Genomic DNA, 18,215 nt, shown 5'->3' on the forward strand with positions numbered 1-18,215 from the left:
TAAGCAGAAAGGATGAATAGATTTTAATACTCACGGTATACCTTAACCTGTTTATGAATTTAGGAAAAGCAAACAAAAATAATGAAATTATTTGAATAATTTATACGAAATAAAAATGAAAGTAGGTAAAAAAAATTCTAAATGAATTGTCATAATTATTTGTGACTCTCAAACAAAATTGGGACAAAATTTCTGCAAGAAATTAAGGATTAATTTCAGAGAAAGCTTAACTTCTATGAAAAGTTATTTACACTATGTACAGTGAGATCTGGAATGAATATTTGCATATTTATGCTTATCATGCCTTGGCAGCTTCAGATGTTTGCTATAATGTACATCGCAGGAGAATAACTTCTCCATCTCATAATGACAGTGTGTTCAACACACTCAGTTCAATGGTGGATGACATTCTGGAATGCTGATGTTTCAACATGAGTCTCATCAGCCAAGAACAACAGGAATTTTGAGTCTAAATGAAGCTGCTGGCTTTGTTTATACTTCTAGTGAATGATTATTTGCATATTTATTCTTAACATATGTAGGCAGGCTTAGATGGAAAATATGCAGGTCAATGTAGTATGTATCATATAGAAGAGAGAGAGAGAGAGAGAGAGAGAGAGAGAGAGAGAGAGAGAGAGAGAGAGAGAGAAAGTGTTATAGAGATGCATGGGTTGGATAGAGTCATTACAATTACTAGTTATACTGGCAGAATGGCACAGGAAATAAGAGAGATATTCTGTCATCCTTAGTTACATTAGTAGCATAGAATATGTAATGAAAATTAATCCAAAGTTAACAATGAGTCATTTATATGTAAATAACCAGTCTTGTTAGAAAAAGTTTTTAACAAAATATCAAACAAAATACCAATATAGCTTTGTAATCGTATAGATCACAGCTACAGTCCTAGCTGAACAAGCTCAAAACATAAAATGTAAACATTTGTCTATTCAATTTCATATTTGCTTTATGATAAAATTGTAATTGATATTGGGAAATGTTAAGTTCTGTTATATAATTATGGAGTGAAGGGAAGTAGTTTTATTAAAGTGATTTATTGATGGCATTTTGATTTCTGCAAAGTTTTATGGTATCTTTTCATCATTTATTCTAACAAATGACATTGTTAAAATAAAATCATAATAAATTTATATCTATGAAGTCAGTATTTGTTCTTTTGAAAATGGGTTTTTAAACTTTTCTATTGCTTCATAATTATCTTTCTAAAATTCCTTATTTCTGTCATTTTATGGGAAAATAGTAACATTACTTTGCACAAAATTTGCTCACAAAGCAAGAATATTAAAAATGAAATAAATAAACATTAAAAATTAAAATTCTTCCTCTAGTGGAAACCACTTTTCCTACAATTCCTAATCTCTAATGTTTCTAATTAATTTTCTTTGAATGAGCAACTGATTTCTTGCCTTTCCCCATAAAGAAGGATAATAAAGATTTCATGGAAACACATAAAATGCTGGCTTACCATTTAATTAATAAAAACAATATTAAAAAATGGCAAACATGTTCAATAAGCTTCAATACAATATTAAATAAAAGTTATATCAAGTTTAGTTTTAGCTGAAACCAGTTAATTGTAGTTGCTATTCATTTGACTTAAGTTGCATCTTTTCATCAAAGAGATGACACAAAAGCTGCAGCAGGTGGAATTTATTACTAGTCTGAAAATTTGAAATTTGAATTCCATTCTGTTTAGTTCTATGAGCAAATAATTACTGCTATTATGCTGTATAAGGGAAATCTGCTACATTCTACTTTCCTCTTTTTTATTCTATTTTTTTCTTTTTTTCTGCTGAAACTGAAATGGATAAGAATAACTGTAGGCTGTATCAGTCATAGGCCAACACCCATCTCCACCTTTCATCATATGTTGCTTTTCAGAAGCTACTAATACTAATACTGCTTTGATCTACATGTAATACATGGAAAAGTGCTTAACTGCTTTCCTGACGTTTTCCCATTATTTTGAAACAAAGAATACTTTTCAGATATTAGAAGGGAAACATATCAGGGCTATATTTGAAAGAAACATGAAGAGGAACATGGAATCGGGTTTATCTTACAAATAACTATATTTCTTGTGTTCATTTCAACTAAGAAAACTAATTAATTCAGCAGCCTGTTGTTTGGTGCTAACTTTAAATTTGAGAGTTTAATCGTAGGGTAATGACTCATGAGAATATCATTATGATATTTTAGCTGTAATATGGCATTTATGGAATCTGAACATTAAAGTGAAATCTAAGCTCACTGGAATTGAATTTCTTATTAGAGGTAAAATCTAGAAACCAGTAATGCTGACATTCCCATATGATACTATTCCTATGAAAGATATTTCAACTGTTTTTAGTTAACACAAATTTTATCTTACCTTTATAGTTAATATGAGAGGAAGAGAAATGCCCAGTTTTCTTAACTCTTCCACCTAGGATGGCTATGTGAGGTTAGTGCATTTAATACAACTTTTTATTTGTTGCCAGCTAATAATTAAAACTAAAGAAGAAATTCTGTCTGGAGAGTCTGAAATGCATTTCAAGTGCAGTTTCAAAGAATTGCAATTCTGGGAAAAGAAATGAGTTATAAAGCCTTTTGAAAAAATGTGCACTCAAGGTAATGAAAAATGTAGCAACCTTTCTAAATGGGTCCTTGTTACTGGTTACTGAGGATATATGGGTCTTGATTTCCTTATGAAAATGAAAGATTTGGTTTCACCTCATAAGGAACAAAGAAATTGTTCACATACAAGAAACTATTGAAAATGCCTGTTCAAATAGCTAAAGAGAGAGAAAGAGACAATGATATGTTGTTTGATTAAATACAGACCAATATTAGCATCAATGGACCTCATCATGACAATGAATACAGTCCAACAGTAGAGGATAAAACTGTACCAGGGTTGCTTCTGATGACTCTGATAAGTGATGTTGGCCCTATTCATGGAGCTGTTAATAGGTTAACATCCTAAGTTGTATATCATTTCTAATGAAAGGAAGTATGGTTATTATATGAAACAGATTTAAGTACATATGGCTTGGTTTAATAATGAATTTAGAAGCAATTCTGAATAAACCTCTTTGTTTCAACTTAACTCCTTGCTTCCCTGATATTGGTCCTTGCTTTCCTCTTTTTGTCAATCTTTCCAGGTATGTTGTTTTGTTTTTATGTCTCTATTTACTGTACTATTCAATCATCAAGTCATCATTAGCCTGGCTGAAACCTTGCTCCATTCACAGATTTGGTCAGTAGTTCACTGTAGGCTATCTCATAAAAACTCAGTTATGATCTATGTTGTATGTTCATTTCTCTTGTAAGTTTGTCTCTTCATATTTATCATCTAGAACTTCTTTGAACCAACGTCTGGTTGAGAGATCTTTCAGCTGCTATACTTCCCTCCTACACACTGTGTTGTGTCTCATTTAGCTTTTATTCTGAAGTCACTGATCACTAGTCTATATTGAGTGATATATTCAACACTAGGGAAGGACTTAGTATTATAAGCAGCTTTTTTTATCCTGTTGAGTATTATGCTAGTAGGTGATCAGGTGGCTAAACAGCTTCCTGATGCTGGTGTTAAAAAATAAGTAGGTCATTTGTATCACAGCACTAACTCCAAGAATGCTGTTCATTTTCATTCTTTGTACCTTGTACATAATCTTCAACACTGGAGTAGCCATCAGTGCATTACTTAATATGTTTATTAAAGTTACCAACTGTGATAATGAAATTACTGTTGTTCATTGTTGAGAAAGTCTGCAAGAAGACCCCTTATAAACAGTTCTTTTTCTCATTTGTCAGTCCTGATTGAGGTGCTTATACAGAGATCACTGCTGCTGTTATATTGCTTATGACTAGTCTATGTTTAATTCTTCTGTTACATATTCTGGCTTTATCTATTACTTTATCATTACAGAGAGGGATACACACACACATACACACACATACACGCATATATATATTCATACACATACACATGCACAATTATGTATTAAAAAATTTTACAAACAGGATCATTTTTATCCTTAAATGGAAAATTTCAGATGTTTATTTCCTTTAGCCCACTTTTGTACCAGACATCTCTCAGTATGGTATTTATAGCTAAATGATTTTTATCTTGTTTTATTGTATGAAGGAAGCTATGCATATTTGAATTTGCAGAAAAGTGTGATTATAGAATATTAAACAAATAATTGCATGATGCATTTTAATTTGATAATATTTTTTGCTGTTTGTCATTAATTTATTTATCTATTTAACAGGCTGCTCTCATTTGGCGATAAGTAAGGAAAAAACTGAATCAGTCTGTAAAGAAAGTGGTTATATTATACAGAAAATACTTATGTTGGATCAACAAATACAAGAAGACATAGTAATAAAATTAACAAACTAAAGTAAGCATACTAATAAAAATAAACATTAAATTCTGAAGCAACATCCAAAGGGATGTAAATCTATCAATTGAAAAAATAAATAAATTAAATAAGAAAATATTTGTAATTTAAATAAAATAAATTTATGTGTCATGAAACAGGAAAAGACATTTACCTAGCTGGAAGAGAAATCTTAGAATAAGTATGATGATATCAAACATGATCACTTAAACTTTATTCTATTTCCTTGGGGATATCTGAACTGCAGTGCTCGGGAAATTATTTTATGCAATGTTCTAAAGTATACTTATTGTTCATTCGTATTAACTGCATACTGTAGTATCAGAGCTAACAATAGTCTTCTAAAACAGTATGTAATTTATCAATTCTAACCCATAGTGTTAAGAAGCATGCCATCAATAAAATTTGATATTAAACACATACTGTTATTTGATGGGACTCACTAATGATATCTAAAAATTCTGTGCCTTCAACTCGTTATAATTTATATACATACAAAATTCAGTATCTATAATTTGATGTTTTGTATAAGTACCTAAGCAAGTTATGTCCATGATTTGGTTTCCTACTGTATAGCTATAAACAGATATTTTCTTCTATCTACCTTTTCTTCTCTCTAAAATATATGAAAACTATTTTAGTAATCTGAAAACTGCTAGAACTCAGTATTTGTACTACTATGAATATATCTTCAAAGATGCTTTATTTGTGACAAAAAGCATACCTCCCACACAAAACCCTCCCCCACAAAAAACCCTGCTATTGATAAGTCAGTGTGAAAGCAATCATACTACTTTTTTACAAATTGCTTTGCACATCATATCCACTACTTATACTGCTATGTAAAATATAAATAGTATTAGCCAATATCAATATTACATAATATTAATATTACTGATATTTGTGCTATAAAATATCTATATTAGAAGCCAGTATTAATTTTGTAAAAAGCTTTTCTCCATCAAAGTGCATTTTATAAATGGAGAATTGGTTTTTGCATTTGAAATATCTGCATAATAAGATTTTCAGTGTCCTAATGTTCAAGGAAGAGTTATTCTAAGTTTCATTTTCGTATCTGGTTTGCAAAAGTCTTTATGTGAACTCATGTATTAAAACATATTTTGCTGTAACTCAAGAGGGTCATTATGCAAATAATAAACACACACACTGGTTTTATTTCACTTCTTTTATCATTATTTGTTAATTTGTTAACATTTAAATAATCAACTAATTGATTGTTTGATTAATTGTTTGGTCAGCTAGGTTTGTCAAAGTCCTTTCATTTCCATTCATGACTTCATCAATGGCATGCCCTCTCTACTCTAGGTCTGTCTGCTTAGACCTGAAGCAGACCTGGAGTAGAGAACCCTAGCTGACTGACTAATTGATTGGTCAAATGATTAATCAAACAATGTATTAGTATATGGGTTAAATGTTAATGAATTGACTAATAATAGTAAAAGAAGTGAAACAGCACTTGTGCTTGCACTTAGTAATTGATATAATAACTCTCTTGAAATACAACAAAATATTCCAAGATTTGTTGTCTTGGGAGAATCATTATACCAATATTAATAACACACACACTGGTTCAATTCCACTCATTTATTATTAGTAAATTGGTTAAATATTCACCCAACTACTAACCGATCATTTGTTTAACTTGTTGGTTAAACAATAAGTTTTTTAAATATTTCTTATTGCTCATCAGAGTTCTTTTGTTGTCATTTGCAACCTTTTCGGTGACTTATCTCCTTCTGAAGGTCATCTTCATTATCAACACACAAATTCACATTAAAAATCTTGCAAACCAAATACAAAAACAAAGTATTCTAAGTTTGTTTATTAATAATCTTTTATCCTATGAAGTATACTTTTTACATTTTGAATTATACTTTCTTAAATTACCATGGAATGACTTAATTTAATAGGTTCCTTGAGTAGTGGATGATTGACTCCAGAACTGCAAGTTCACACTTTGTTTTATCTATAGATTTGTCCCCATTGCACAAATCTAAGGTCTAATATATATAGGTCTAATATATCTAGGTCTAATATATCCAAATACTATTTGGCTATTTTAAACTACATTTGGATAAATTTTAAATATAAATAAGTTTAGTTGTCTGTGAAATGGAGAGCAACTGACTGTTAAAACATTTGTTCCAATATTTTAAGTGGAATGGAGAACATCTAACTGTTAAGACATTTGTTCTGGTGTATTAATAACCTACATATACCATACTTTTCAGCTTACAAGTCAACGTAGTGTGTACTGTAAACCAGGGGCATATATTCCAGATGTGCTAGGTGTGCACTTCACACCCATCAAAGATGGCAAATTCATTATAAATATTAACCTTACTCATTAATTTAATCACAAATCTTAATGGAAAAATTTTATATCCCTGCTTGAAATTTGGTGGCATTGGGTGTAGTAGTATACCCAATACTAAAACCACCATATACCACTGCTGTAAACACGTAGTATAAACATTCAGGCATCATTACTCTCTTTGCAAATCCTGTTGCATTTTACATAAAATCTTTAGTCCTCTGGAGTTGTCTTATATATAAATCAATCTACCTTCTTGGGCTATAAATTTTGTTCTGAAAAATTCAACCTTTATGCTGGAAAATGTGGTGTTCAAATTTGCAAAGAACAAAACAAACATCCTGTCTTTATTAGTTTGGGAATATGGACAAGAAACAACAAACACTTGAGTTCTAATTAACTGTTTAAATTCTAATATCTGAGAAAACTGCTGCTTTCAATAATAAATACTTATATATAAAAACACTCATTATATATAAAACCATATATTTTGCAAGAACTAAAATATAATTTATGTAAAGAAAATATCTGATAAATATTATTGCATTTACTAATAGATATATTTTAAATTTAAGAAATATAAAAAAAAATTTTTTTAAAGAATTCTACTCTTCAAAAGGGAATGAAATATTTCTTTATCTTTATCATTAATATCATTGTTAATATTGTTATTCCTGCCTTCACTCTACCTGCTACTAATTACCCACCACCACCAATATCACTATCGTTGCCATAGAAGCATGTTTGAAGTAGTATTTTCACGTTACATTTTCATTTTCAATTAAAATATCTTTATAAATACTACAGAATGAAGGGAAAAAATTTCTCCCTTGGAGTGACAGAGCAGAAGGGAATTTCATGAGAATATGTGAATATTTTTAAGAAGGTTGCAAAAGAAGATAACTGTCTGAAGCAAATCATGCAATTCACTGATTGGTATGAGTGTGTGCCTTCCAAGCCACTTAACACATTAACCTTAGTTATGCATTTATGGTGGTACTAAGTGCAGTAATAATGGTTTTGGCAGTAGTTGATAGTAATATCTTCAGGGAATGAGTACAAAATTCATTGCTCTCATTGCAAATTTCAAGAGTACCTGACCTAATGTGAAATTAAGAGAAGGAGGTAAAAAAAAAATGAAAAAAGAGAATATCTGTGAATAAACCTTACATGAGCAACAAGAAGAAAGCATGAATAAGAATAGATGGATAAAAGAAAAAATATATAAATAAAAATTTACTGTTGGAAAGTCTTCTTAAAAAGAAGGACATTTTAGTTCTGGTGACAGTCTAGTTTATAATAACTGAAAAACGCTCTTCACTCCTGAATGGCTTCCTAATAAGAGATGCTTCAATTGAAGAATGATTTTAAGCAAGTGCAAATCCTGAAAATGTCTAATCTGTTTGTGCATAGATCACACAAGTACAATATTCACACACACACACATGCATGTACACACACACACACACACACATTGTTTACAGTTCCATTAAGATAGAATTGATAGAAATGTACTCCAAGTCAGAGATAAATATCATTTAATGCACACTATTTAAATGAGAGATATTAACAGTTTCTTGCCATTGAAACATGGCTAGGCAGATTTTTGTAACATGTCTTGTGTTTCCCAGCAATCTTCGGGTTCTTCAGGTTCTTTATCTCTTTCTACTTGTGTATATTTATATCTACTTATGTTTGTGCGTGCGTGTGTGTGTGTGTGTGTAGAGAGAGAGAGAGAGTGAAAGAGGGACCTTCAAAGAGAAGGGAAGGAAGAGAGAAAGAGAATGCTCATGGGTGGGTGAAAGGCTCCATGTGCATGTTTCTATCAATTTATCTATCTCCCTCTTTCTTTCTCTCTCTCTCTATGTGTGTGTGTATATGTATATATATATATATTTGTGTACAACATGGTGTGAATCAAAAAGGCTGAAATTAATTTAAATATTAGCAAGCCAAGCTGTGAGAAGAAATTATAAGAATGGAAACCCACCCCTTCTGTGCTTTTGATTCTAGAAAGAAATTGGGTGCCTCCTGAATCAGCAAAGGAGGTGTCATACTCAATGAGTAGTACAGCAGCATAATTTCAACTACTGCAAAAGTAAAGGGCATACTTTGGAAAGGAACAAATACAGAAGCATCAAACTGATGAATCAAGCTACAAAATTATATATATATATATATATATATATATAAATGTAATATGTGACAATTATTTGGTAGCCATGATAAAACTCTGAGTTTCGGATGCTGAGGTGGAAATCCACACCGCCATCTCTTCAGTTTTATCACGGCTGCTGAATAATTGTCACATATTACATTTATAGATAAATTCCTCTATTTACATAATATCGAGGTCTCTTTCTTTCTTTTGTTGTCTTACCATTTTTATCAATATATATATAAATGTATGTGAATGGATTTGGTAGACAGAAACTGAAAGAAGCCCATCGTATATATGAATATATATATATGTATGTATGTGTGTGTGTTTGTGTATTTGTGTTTGTCCCCCCAGTATCACTTGACAACCGATGCTGGTGTGTTTATGTCCCCATAACTTAGACGTTCAGCAAAAGAGAATGATAGAATAAGTACTAGGCTTACAAAGAATAAGTCCTGGGCTCGACTAAAGGTGGTGCTCCAGCATGGCCGCTGTCAAATGTTGAAACAAGTAAAAGATTAAAAGAGTATCATTTATTTAGTCTGATTTAGCTTGGTTTCTATGGTTGGATGCTCTTCCTGACGCCAACCACTTTACTGTGTGTACTGGGTGCTTTAAGGTTGCACTGGCACAAGCGTTTTTATGTAGTGCCAGCATGAGTGCTTTTTATGTGGCATTGACACAGAGCTTTTGCAGGTCAATCTTTTTTATCAGGGGGAGTGACATTAACATTTCTACTGTGGAGGACATGCCTTCTTGAGTACATATATAGATACATTCATGTGTGTGTGTGTATGTGTGTATGTGTGTACATATATAATGTTATTATTGAATAGTAGGGTGACCTGCTGTGCTTGAGGAGACCTATTGAGTCAAGTACATTGACATCAAAATAAATATCAAATGGAAATTGTAGTTGTGATACCTGTGCCAGTGGCATGTAAAAAGCACCATCTGAACGTGGCTGATGCCAACGCTGCCTTGACTGGCTTCTGTGCCTGTGGAATGGAAACAGCACCAACCGATCATGGCTGCTGCCAGCCTCCCCTGGCATCTGTGCTGGTGGTGCGTAAAAAGCAGCCACTACACTCACGGAGTGGTTGGCATTAGGAAGGGCATCCAGCTGTAGAAACACTGCCAGATCAGACTGGAGCCTGGTGCAGCCTCCTGGCTTCCCAGACCCCGGTCGAACCGTCCAACCCGTGCTAGCACGGAAAACAGACGTCAAACGATGATGATGATGATGATATATATATGGGTGTGTGTATATATATAAGATATAGTGCTGTATAATATAATCACTTTAACATGCTTCACATACTGAAAACTGGACTGATAGATTTACAGCAGAGCAAATTATCACATCTCACAATCATGTGTTGTTTCTTCTTTGAGTTGCAATGTTCTGAGATTTGATCTCACTTTGAATGTGAGTGGATAATTGTGCATGTATGTGTTTGTAGTATGTGTATGTCTATGGATTCGAATATCTATGTAGCTGAAGATATCTTTATATGTATGTTTTTATGCAAGTATATTTGCTTTTGTGAGCTGCATAGATTTCTGTCACTAGTCTTTATATATATGTTCGGTGAAGTAAAGGAAAGTTTTTATACTAAAACACATAAAAAGTCTATTTCTACAAAATCAATCATGTTACAGCTACACAATCCCATTTATAGTATAGCACAGGAAAAAAAGGAAAAGTAATTATGTTCATATATAAAGTTCTGTATTTGAGTGTGTATGGCTTCCATTCTTTTACTTTATATGATACTACCAAATGTATATTGGTGTGATATTCCTACATATATCTGTTATTCCCTAGTTATTCAAAACAACAAAAGTCCTGATTTTTACGCATGTTAAAGCATTGACTCATAAGGAAACTGCATATGGATATGTGATGCATAAGAATGGTGACAACTAAGCGAAGAAGAGTCAAGTGATCAACTAGGAAGAAAATTGTGAAAAACAAAGTCCAAAGATGGTGTCATGTATCTGATGTGTGTGCAAGTGTGTGTGTGTGTGTATGCGTTTGTGTGTATGTATGTGTGTGTGCTCGTGCGTGCATGCATGTGTGTGTATATGTGTTTGAATGCATGCATGTCTGTATGCATGTGTATGTGTGTGTACGTGTGTGTGTGTGTACGTGTGTGTGTATGTGTAAAGAAAAGAAAAGATGAAAATGCACTGTAACAAAATCTATTGACGATTACTTAACCAGTTTTACAATACCAGTGTCTTTGAAAAGTAATGAAATATGGAGATTTCTGGGATTATATCATCATCATCATCATCATCATCGTCGTCGACGTCGTCATCATCATCATTTAATATTCATGTTTGACGCTGATATGGGTTGGACGATCTGACAGGATCTGATGGATCCAAGGACTGCCTCATGCTCCAGTGTCTGCTTTGGGTTCCAGGGCTGGATTGCCTTCCTTATGCCAACCACCATATACTGTGTTCTATTTTCACACCACCAGTACTAGTAAGGTTGCTTTGCGGCTCACAGGACAACAAATCTTGAGGTGGTGGTGGTGGTGGTGGTGGTGGTGGTGGTGGTGGGGTTCCATGTTTGGAAATGAGAGTTTATAGTATTAGAGAAAGATTAAGAGCAGGCTCTTGTTATAGAAGGGTCATATGGCCAACATTATTTAGAAAAGTGGGTATGAATGATAGGGTGGAACTGCCAAAATATAAATAGTGGCTACATTGTATTCTGAATTTTTAATGGGTATTTATCACAGATCATCTGTGTGACAGTTCTTCATATCTGATTGATAGTGTTAGCTGTCAAAGTATGTTGGCTGTCTTAGCTTATGCAACCAAGTGAAACTAAGACAGTCAGCTTACTTTAAATGATAGCACCATCTGTCAAAAATGAAAAATTATCACACAGATTAGCTATAATAAACACCTATTGATAATCTAGAATACAGTTTAGCCACAAGGCTCACCCTGTTTCATTACATTTGAAAATCAGTAGAATTGCAAAACTGGTTAAGAAATTGTAAATAAATTTTCTTGATGTACATTTTTAACTTTCCTTTATACTTCCATTATTGTGGAAAAGAAAAATTCTTATATACACATGCACACATGTATGTATGCATATGTATGTGTGTATATACATATATAGTGGAATAAAAAGCACCATTTGAGAGTGGTCAGTGCAAGTGCTGCTTGACTGAGCACATAAAAAAAATCCACTGCAGTAAAAAACATCCACTGTGAGTCAGAAGGCTGCACCAGGCTCAATCTGATCTGGCAAAGTTTTTACAGCTGGATGCCCTTCCTAACGCCAACCACTCTGAGAGTGTAGTGGGTTCTTTTATGTGCCACCTGCATGCATGCTCAGATAGAATGAAAGAGGTATTGACTCATACAAAGTTCGAAAACAGTTTCCAGTTCTTGTAGTGATGATGGTGGAGGATATCGAGTCTTTACTTGTTTTTCTAAAATGCACCATAAATGTTCAATAATATTAAGATCTGGAGATTGTGGTGGCCAGATAAGATGTTCAACTTCACTAGAATGTTCCTCGTGCTTTAGCTGTGTGAATTGGTGCATCATCATCCTGAAAGGTTGCGTATCCATCCGGAAACAGTTCCACAACCATAAGATGAATTTGATGAGATAAAATGCTTAATAGTCTTGACTCTTAATTCTGCCGTGAAGGGAAACCATTGGGCTGGCTGATTTTCAAGATATAGCTCCCTGAGATCATCACAGATCCTCCTCCATGTTTAACCATTAGAAGAAGGTAGTCTGGGTCAAATGCTTCTTTTGGCTGTCTCCACATGTATACTCGACTGGTGGTCAGAAATAAGGTAAAGGATGATTTGTCTGAGAAAATAACATTCTTCCACTGCTCTAGGAACCAATTCTGTAGGCTTCCACTCCACTCTAAACGCTTTGCAATGTTTGTTTTTGAAAGTAGTGGTTTTCTGATTACAGCCCTCCCATGAAATCCAGTTTTGTGCAGCTCCTGGTGAACAGTTTTTGTGGAAATTGGGTTCTTGAGGTGGTCATTAAGCTCTGCAGTAATTTTGGGAGCTGTACTTTTGTGATCCTTTCTAAAAATTCATGGTCCCTATCTGAAAGATTTGGTTTTCTTCCAGACTTTTGTTTCTACAAAGAGGTTTTTTCCCCTCTTTCTCAAAGGCTGCCATTACTTTCAAGACAGTACTTCATGATACACCAAGCATTTCAGCTGTTTTCGTTACACTGGCGCCTGCCATTCAAGCACCAACAATTTGACCTCTTTGAAATTCTGATAAATCTGTCATTTTAATGGATTTTAATTACCTTTTTCTGATGATATCTGAAAAGAAACAGCAATTTTAGCAAAACATATAAAGCAACACTAATAATAAATCAAAAAAACATAAAAATAAACAAGCTTTAGATGGTTTTATAGATATTTCAAAAGTATGATGCTAGGTGTTTCCATTATTTTGCCCAACCCCTGTATATATATTTATATATACACATACATACATACATATATTTAAAAGAAGAAAGAAAATGAACATACATATGTAAATATGGTTAATGAAAGAGATGGAAGATAGTAAAATGAAACAACAGTTCAGTAACCCACCTACTAAGATATGCAAACTGCTTCCGGCTCAATAAATAGAAAAAGTAGCAAATATATACATCAAAATACTAAGAGAGGAGATGTAAACTGCAATGAAAAACACCCGATATGGCTACATTTTGATAGTAGCAATAATAACGATACAGCTAACACAGTAACAACATCAAAAAATGAAGTCAGAACTGCCATATATACAACTAAATATAATATATGCTCATGCAGAGAAAAATCAAGATGTCCATTGACGAACCTATGTATGAGAACAAATCTTGTATATGAATGTACTGTGCACACAAGGGGAGGACTGTATGATCACATTGGGGCAAGGGCTGATTCATTCAAAAGTCATTATTGCAACCATGTTACCGCTTCAAGAAAATCAACAAGAGACATTCAACATCTTTGGCCAACTTTGTGTGGCAACTTAAGGAAGATAAAATTAAGTATAACATAACTTGGTCCATAGTAAGGCATGCAAAACCATATAATATCGTTTCTAGGAGATGCCAACTTTGCTCCGAGGAATCCCAGTCTATTCTGTGGACCATTGAGAAGATCATTAATAAAATTTCTGAAAGACTCTCAAGATGCTTACATGCAAATAAATGCACTCTTGGACAGTGCAGTGGGAATGTATTTGAGTAACCGTTAACCTAGTTAATAATCATAATTCACCTTAAGGTATGGATGAATTAAATTTAGCTCCAACTTATCCTTTCTTATAAACATCGAGTAGCTGTTTAATTCACTATGTGAACGTATGTGTGCCTAACCACACATGTGCATATGCTTATATCTTCATGGATACTTGTATGAGCGAGTGTTCATGTGCCATACAACCTACACAAGAGCATTTATGCACCCATATCCTTTAATTAGTTATATTTAATACTGTTTTTGCTGTATTGTTATTCATTTCTTTTTTGCATCTGTTATTTTTTATTATTGATCTTCTACATATATATGAAGCTATATCCTTTAATTTGCTGCTTTTCTTTACACAAGCTGAGAAGATACCTTGGGAAACAGTTGTTATTTTAACAAGTTATATCTAATTATCAACCAAAGAGACACATCTACACCAATGAATGCACCTAAACCAGTTATTAAGTATCCCACCCATGAAGGATTGATGCTAAATGGGTTGAAACAACTGTAGTGATTAATAAAAATGCTTGTATCTTCCATCTTCTGTCTCTCTCATTAACCAAATGCACAACAAACAGTGTGAAAGTGAACATGATTTACCAGTAAGCTACCGGGTATATACAATACGATTTATTATCTAACACATACACATACACACATATATATGATTTCAACAAGTCAACACCGACTTCTTCTGTCTCTAGCAAGTCAATTTTCTGAATTGCGCTCCGAATTTTTCCACCGTCTAGGCTTAAAAAAGCCCTAAACGTTGGTTTCCTTGTCCTGTTTTTATTATTTATGTGTACTACATTTTTATTTGTATTGCTTTTATTTGTATTGCTTTTATTTGTATTGTTCTTGTCACTTTTTTTCTGTTTTTACCCCTCTGCAAAACTATTTTATTTAATTCATTTTGCAGGAAGGACTGCTTCGGCCAGATCGTGTTCTGTCCTTACCTTCGAAACACGCATTGAGTCGAACCAGGGGCAGCTGATGAAGGGGAATATTCCTTGTATTGTTTGTCTTGTACTCTGTTTTTTCGTTGTTAAAAAAAGTCCATTTCCTTGTTTGTTTTTATGTTTTCGTTTCTCGTTGTGTTCTACGTTTATTTGTGGTGTCCTGTACTCATATATATATATATATATATGCATGTATATATACATATAGATGTAGGTATGTACATATATGTATGTATGTATGCATATGTCTTACTTGTTAAATTGTTATTATATGACAGAGCGCCTCGCTTCGTTTCTTATCCTCCAAGTAAGTTTTTATTATATATATATATTGATAGGATATATACATTCATACATACATACACACGTGCATACATATATACATACATACTTACATACAAACATACATGCATGCATGCATGCATGCATACATACATACATACATACATACATACATACCTACATACATACATACATACATACATACATACATATATATATATATATATATATACACAAATAACTACAGGGGCATCAAGCTGTTGGATCAGGTAATGAAGGTTACGGAGAGGGTTATAGCCCAGTTAATTAGAGAGAGAGTTAGCTTAGATGATATGCAGTTTGGGTTCGTGCCAGGGAAAAGTACTACTGATGCTATATTCCTGGTAAGACAGCTGCAGGAGAAATACCTAGCCAAAGGTAAGCCCTTGTACCTGGCTTTTGTTGACTTAGAGAAAGCCTTTGACAGGGTCCCCCGATCCCTTATCTGGTGGTCAATGAGGAAACTAGGGATAGATGAATGATTAGTGAGAGCTGTGCGAGCCATGTACAGAGACGCAGCAAGTAAGGTGAGGGTTGGCAACGAGTACAGTGAAGAATTCCGGGTAGAGGTTGGGGTCCACCAAGGTTCAGTCCTCAGCCCCCTCCTATTTATCATAGTCCTCCAGGCAATAACGGAAGAATTTAAGACAGGATGCCCCTGGGAGCTCCTATATGCTGATGACCTTGCTCTAATTGCTGAGTCACTATCAGAACTGGAGGAGAAGTTTCAGGTGTGGAAACAAGGATTAGAATCGAAGGGCCTTAGAATCAACCTAGCCAAAACCAAAGTCCTAATAAGTAGGAAGGTGGACCAACCACAAACGACTTCAGGTAGATGGCCCTGCTCGATCTGTAAAAAAGGTGTAGGTAGAAACTCTATAAGGTGCACCAAGTGTAAGCTATGGACACATAAGAGGTGCAGCAATGTCAAAGGAAGGCTAACTAAGAAAATAGTTTTTGTCTGTGGCAGATGCTCAGGAGAAATAAACACTGGAAATGTGCAGAGACCAACTTCTACCACGTTCCAGGGAGACAAACTAGAAGTAGTTGATAGCTTCCGCTACCTAGGAGACCAAGTCAGTAGCGGGGGTGGGTGTGCTGAAAGTGTAACTGCTAGAGTAAGAATAGCCTGGGCAAAGTTTAGAGAGCTCTTACCCCTGCTGGTGACAAAAGGCCTCTCGCTAAGAGTAAAAGGCAGACTATATGATGCGTGTGTACGTACAGCCATGCTATGGTAGTGAAACATGGGCCGTGACAGCTGAGGATATGCGTAAGCTTGCAAGAAATGAAGCCAGTATGCTCCGATGGATGTGTAATGTCAGTGTTCATAATCGTCAGAGTGTAAGTACTTTGAGAGAAAAGTTGAACCTAAGAAGTGTCAGTTGTGGTGTGCAAGAGAGACGGCTGCGCTGGTATGGTCATGTGACGAGAATGGCTGAAGATAGTTGTGTGCAAAAGTGCTACACCCTAGCAGTTGAGGGAACCTGTGGAAGAGGTAGACCCAGGAAAACCTGGGACGAGGTGGTGAAGCACGACCTTCGAACTTTAGGTCTCACCAAGGAAATGACTGAAGACCGAGTCCTATGGAAGTGTGCTGTGCATGAGAGGACCCGGCAGGACTAGTCAGGCCATATCCCGTGGCCCCTACCTGGGACGTAGTCGATCCACCTGTGCATACCTCCTTCTTGTGACACTTTGAAGACCGGCTGAGGCAAGTGAAAATCAATCAAAATAGATGAACATCAATGGAATTTGTATCTTGTGGTACCAGTGCCTGTGGCACACAAGAAAACCATCCGAACGTGGCCGTAGCCAGTACCGCATCGACTGGCCTCCGTGCTGTGGGAACATGGTGGCACATAAAAAACCATCCGAAGACCCGGCAAGACTAGTCAGGTCATAACCCGTGGGCCCTACCTGGGACGTAGTCAGTCCACCTGTACATACCTTCCTTCTTGTGACACTTGTGAAGACCTGCTGAGGCAAGTGAAAATCAAATCAAATCAAAACAAATCAAAATAGATGAACAACAATGGAATTTGTATCCTTGTGGTACCAGTGCCGGTGGCACACAAGAATCCATCCGAACGTGGCCGTAGTCAGTACCGCTTGTGGTACCAGTGCCGGTGGCACACAAGAATCCATCCGAACGTGCCGTAGTCGTACCGCTTGTGGTACCAGTGCCGGTGGCACACAGAATCATCCGACGTGGCCGTAGTCAGTACCGCATCACTGGCCATCGTGCTGTGGGCACATAACAAACACCATCCGGTCGTGGCCGTTCGCCAGCCTCATCTAGCACCTGTGTCGGTGGCACATAAAAAGTAGTCAGTACCGCTTGTGGTACCAGTGCCGGTGGCACACAAGAATCCATCAACATGGCCGTAGTCAGTACCGCTCATCTAGCACCTGTGTCGGTGGCACATAAAAAGTAGTCAGTACCGCTTGTGGTACCAGTGCCGTGGCACACAAGAATCCATCCGAACATGGCCGTAGTCAGTACCGCATCACTGGCCATCGTGCTGTGGGCATAAAACAACAAACCATCCGGTCGTGGCCGTTCACCAGCCTCATCTAGCACCTGTGTCGGTGGCACATAAAAACACCTTCCGAAGACCCGGCAAGACTAGTCAGGCCATAAACCATGGCCCCTACCTGGGACGTAGTCAGTCCACCTGTGCATACCTTCCTCCTTGTGATACTTGTGAAGGCCTGTTGAGGCAAGTGAAAATCAAAATCAAAATCAAATCAAAACAAATCAAAATAGATG

The sequence above is a fragment of the Octopus sinensis genome, linkage group LG2 (genome assembly GCF_006345805.1).
Source record: "Octopus sinensis linkage group LG2, ASM634580v1, whole genome shotgun sequence".
NCBI classification, from domain to species: domain Eukaryota; kingdom Metazoa; phylum Mollusca; class Cephalopoda; order Octopoda; family Octopodidae; genus Octopus; species Octopus sinensis.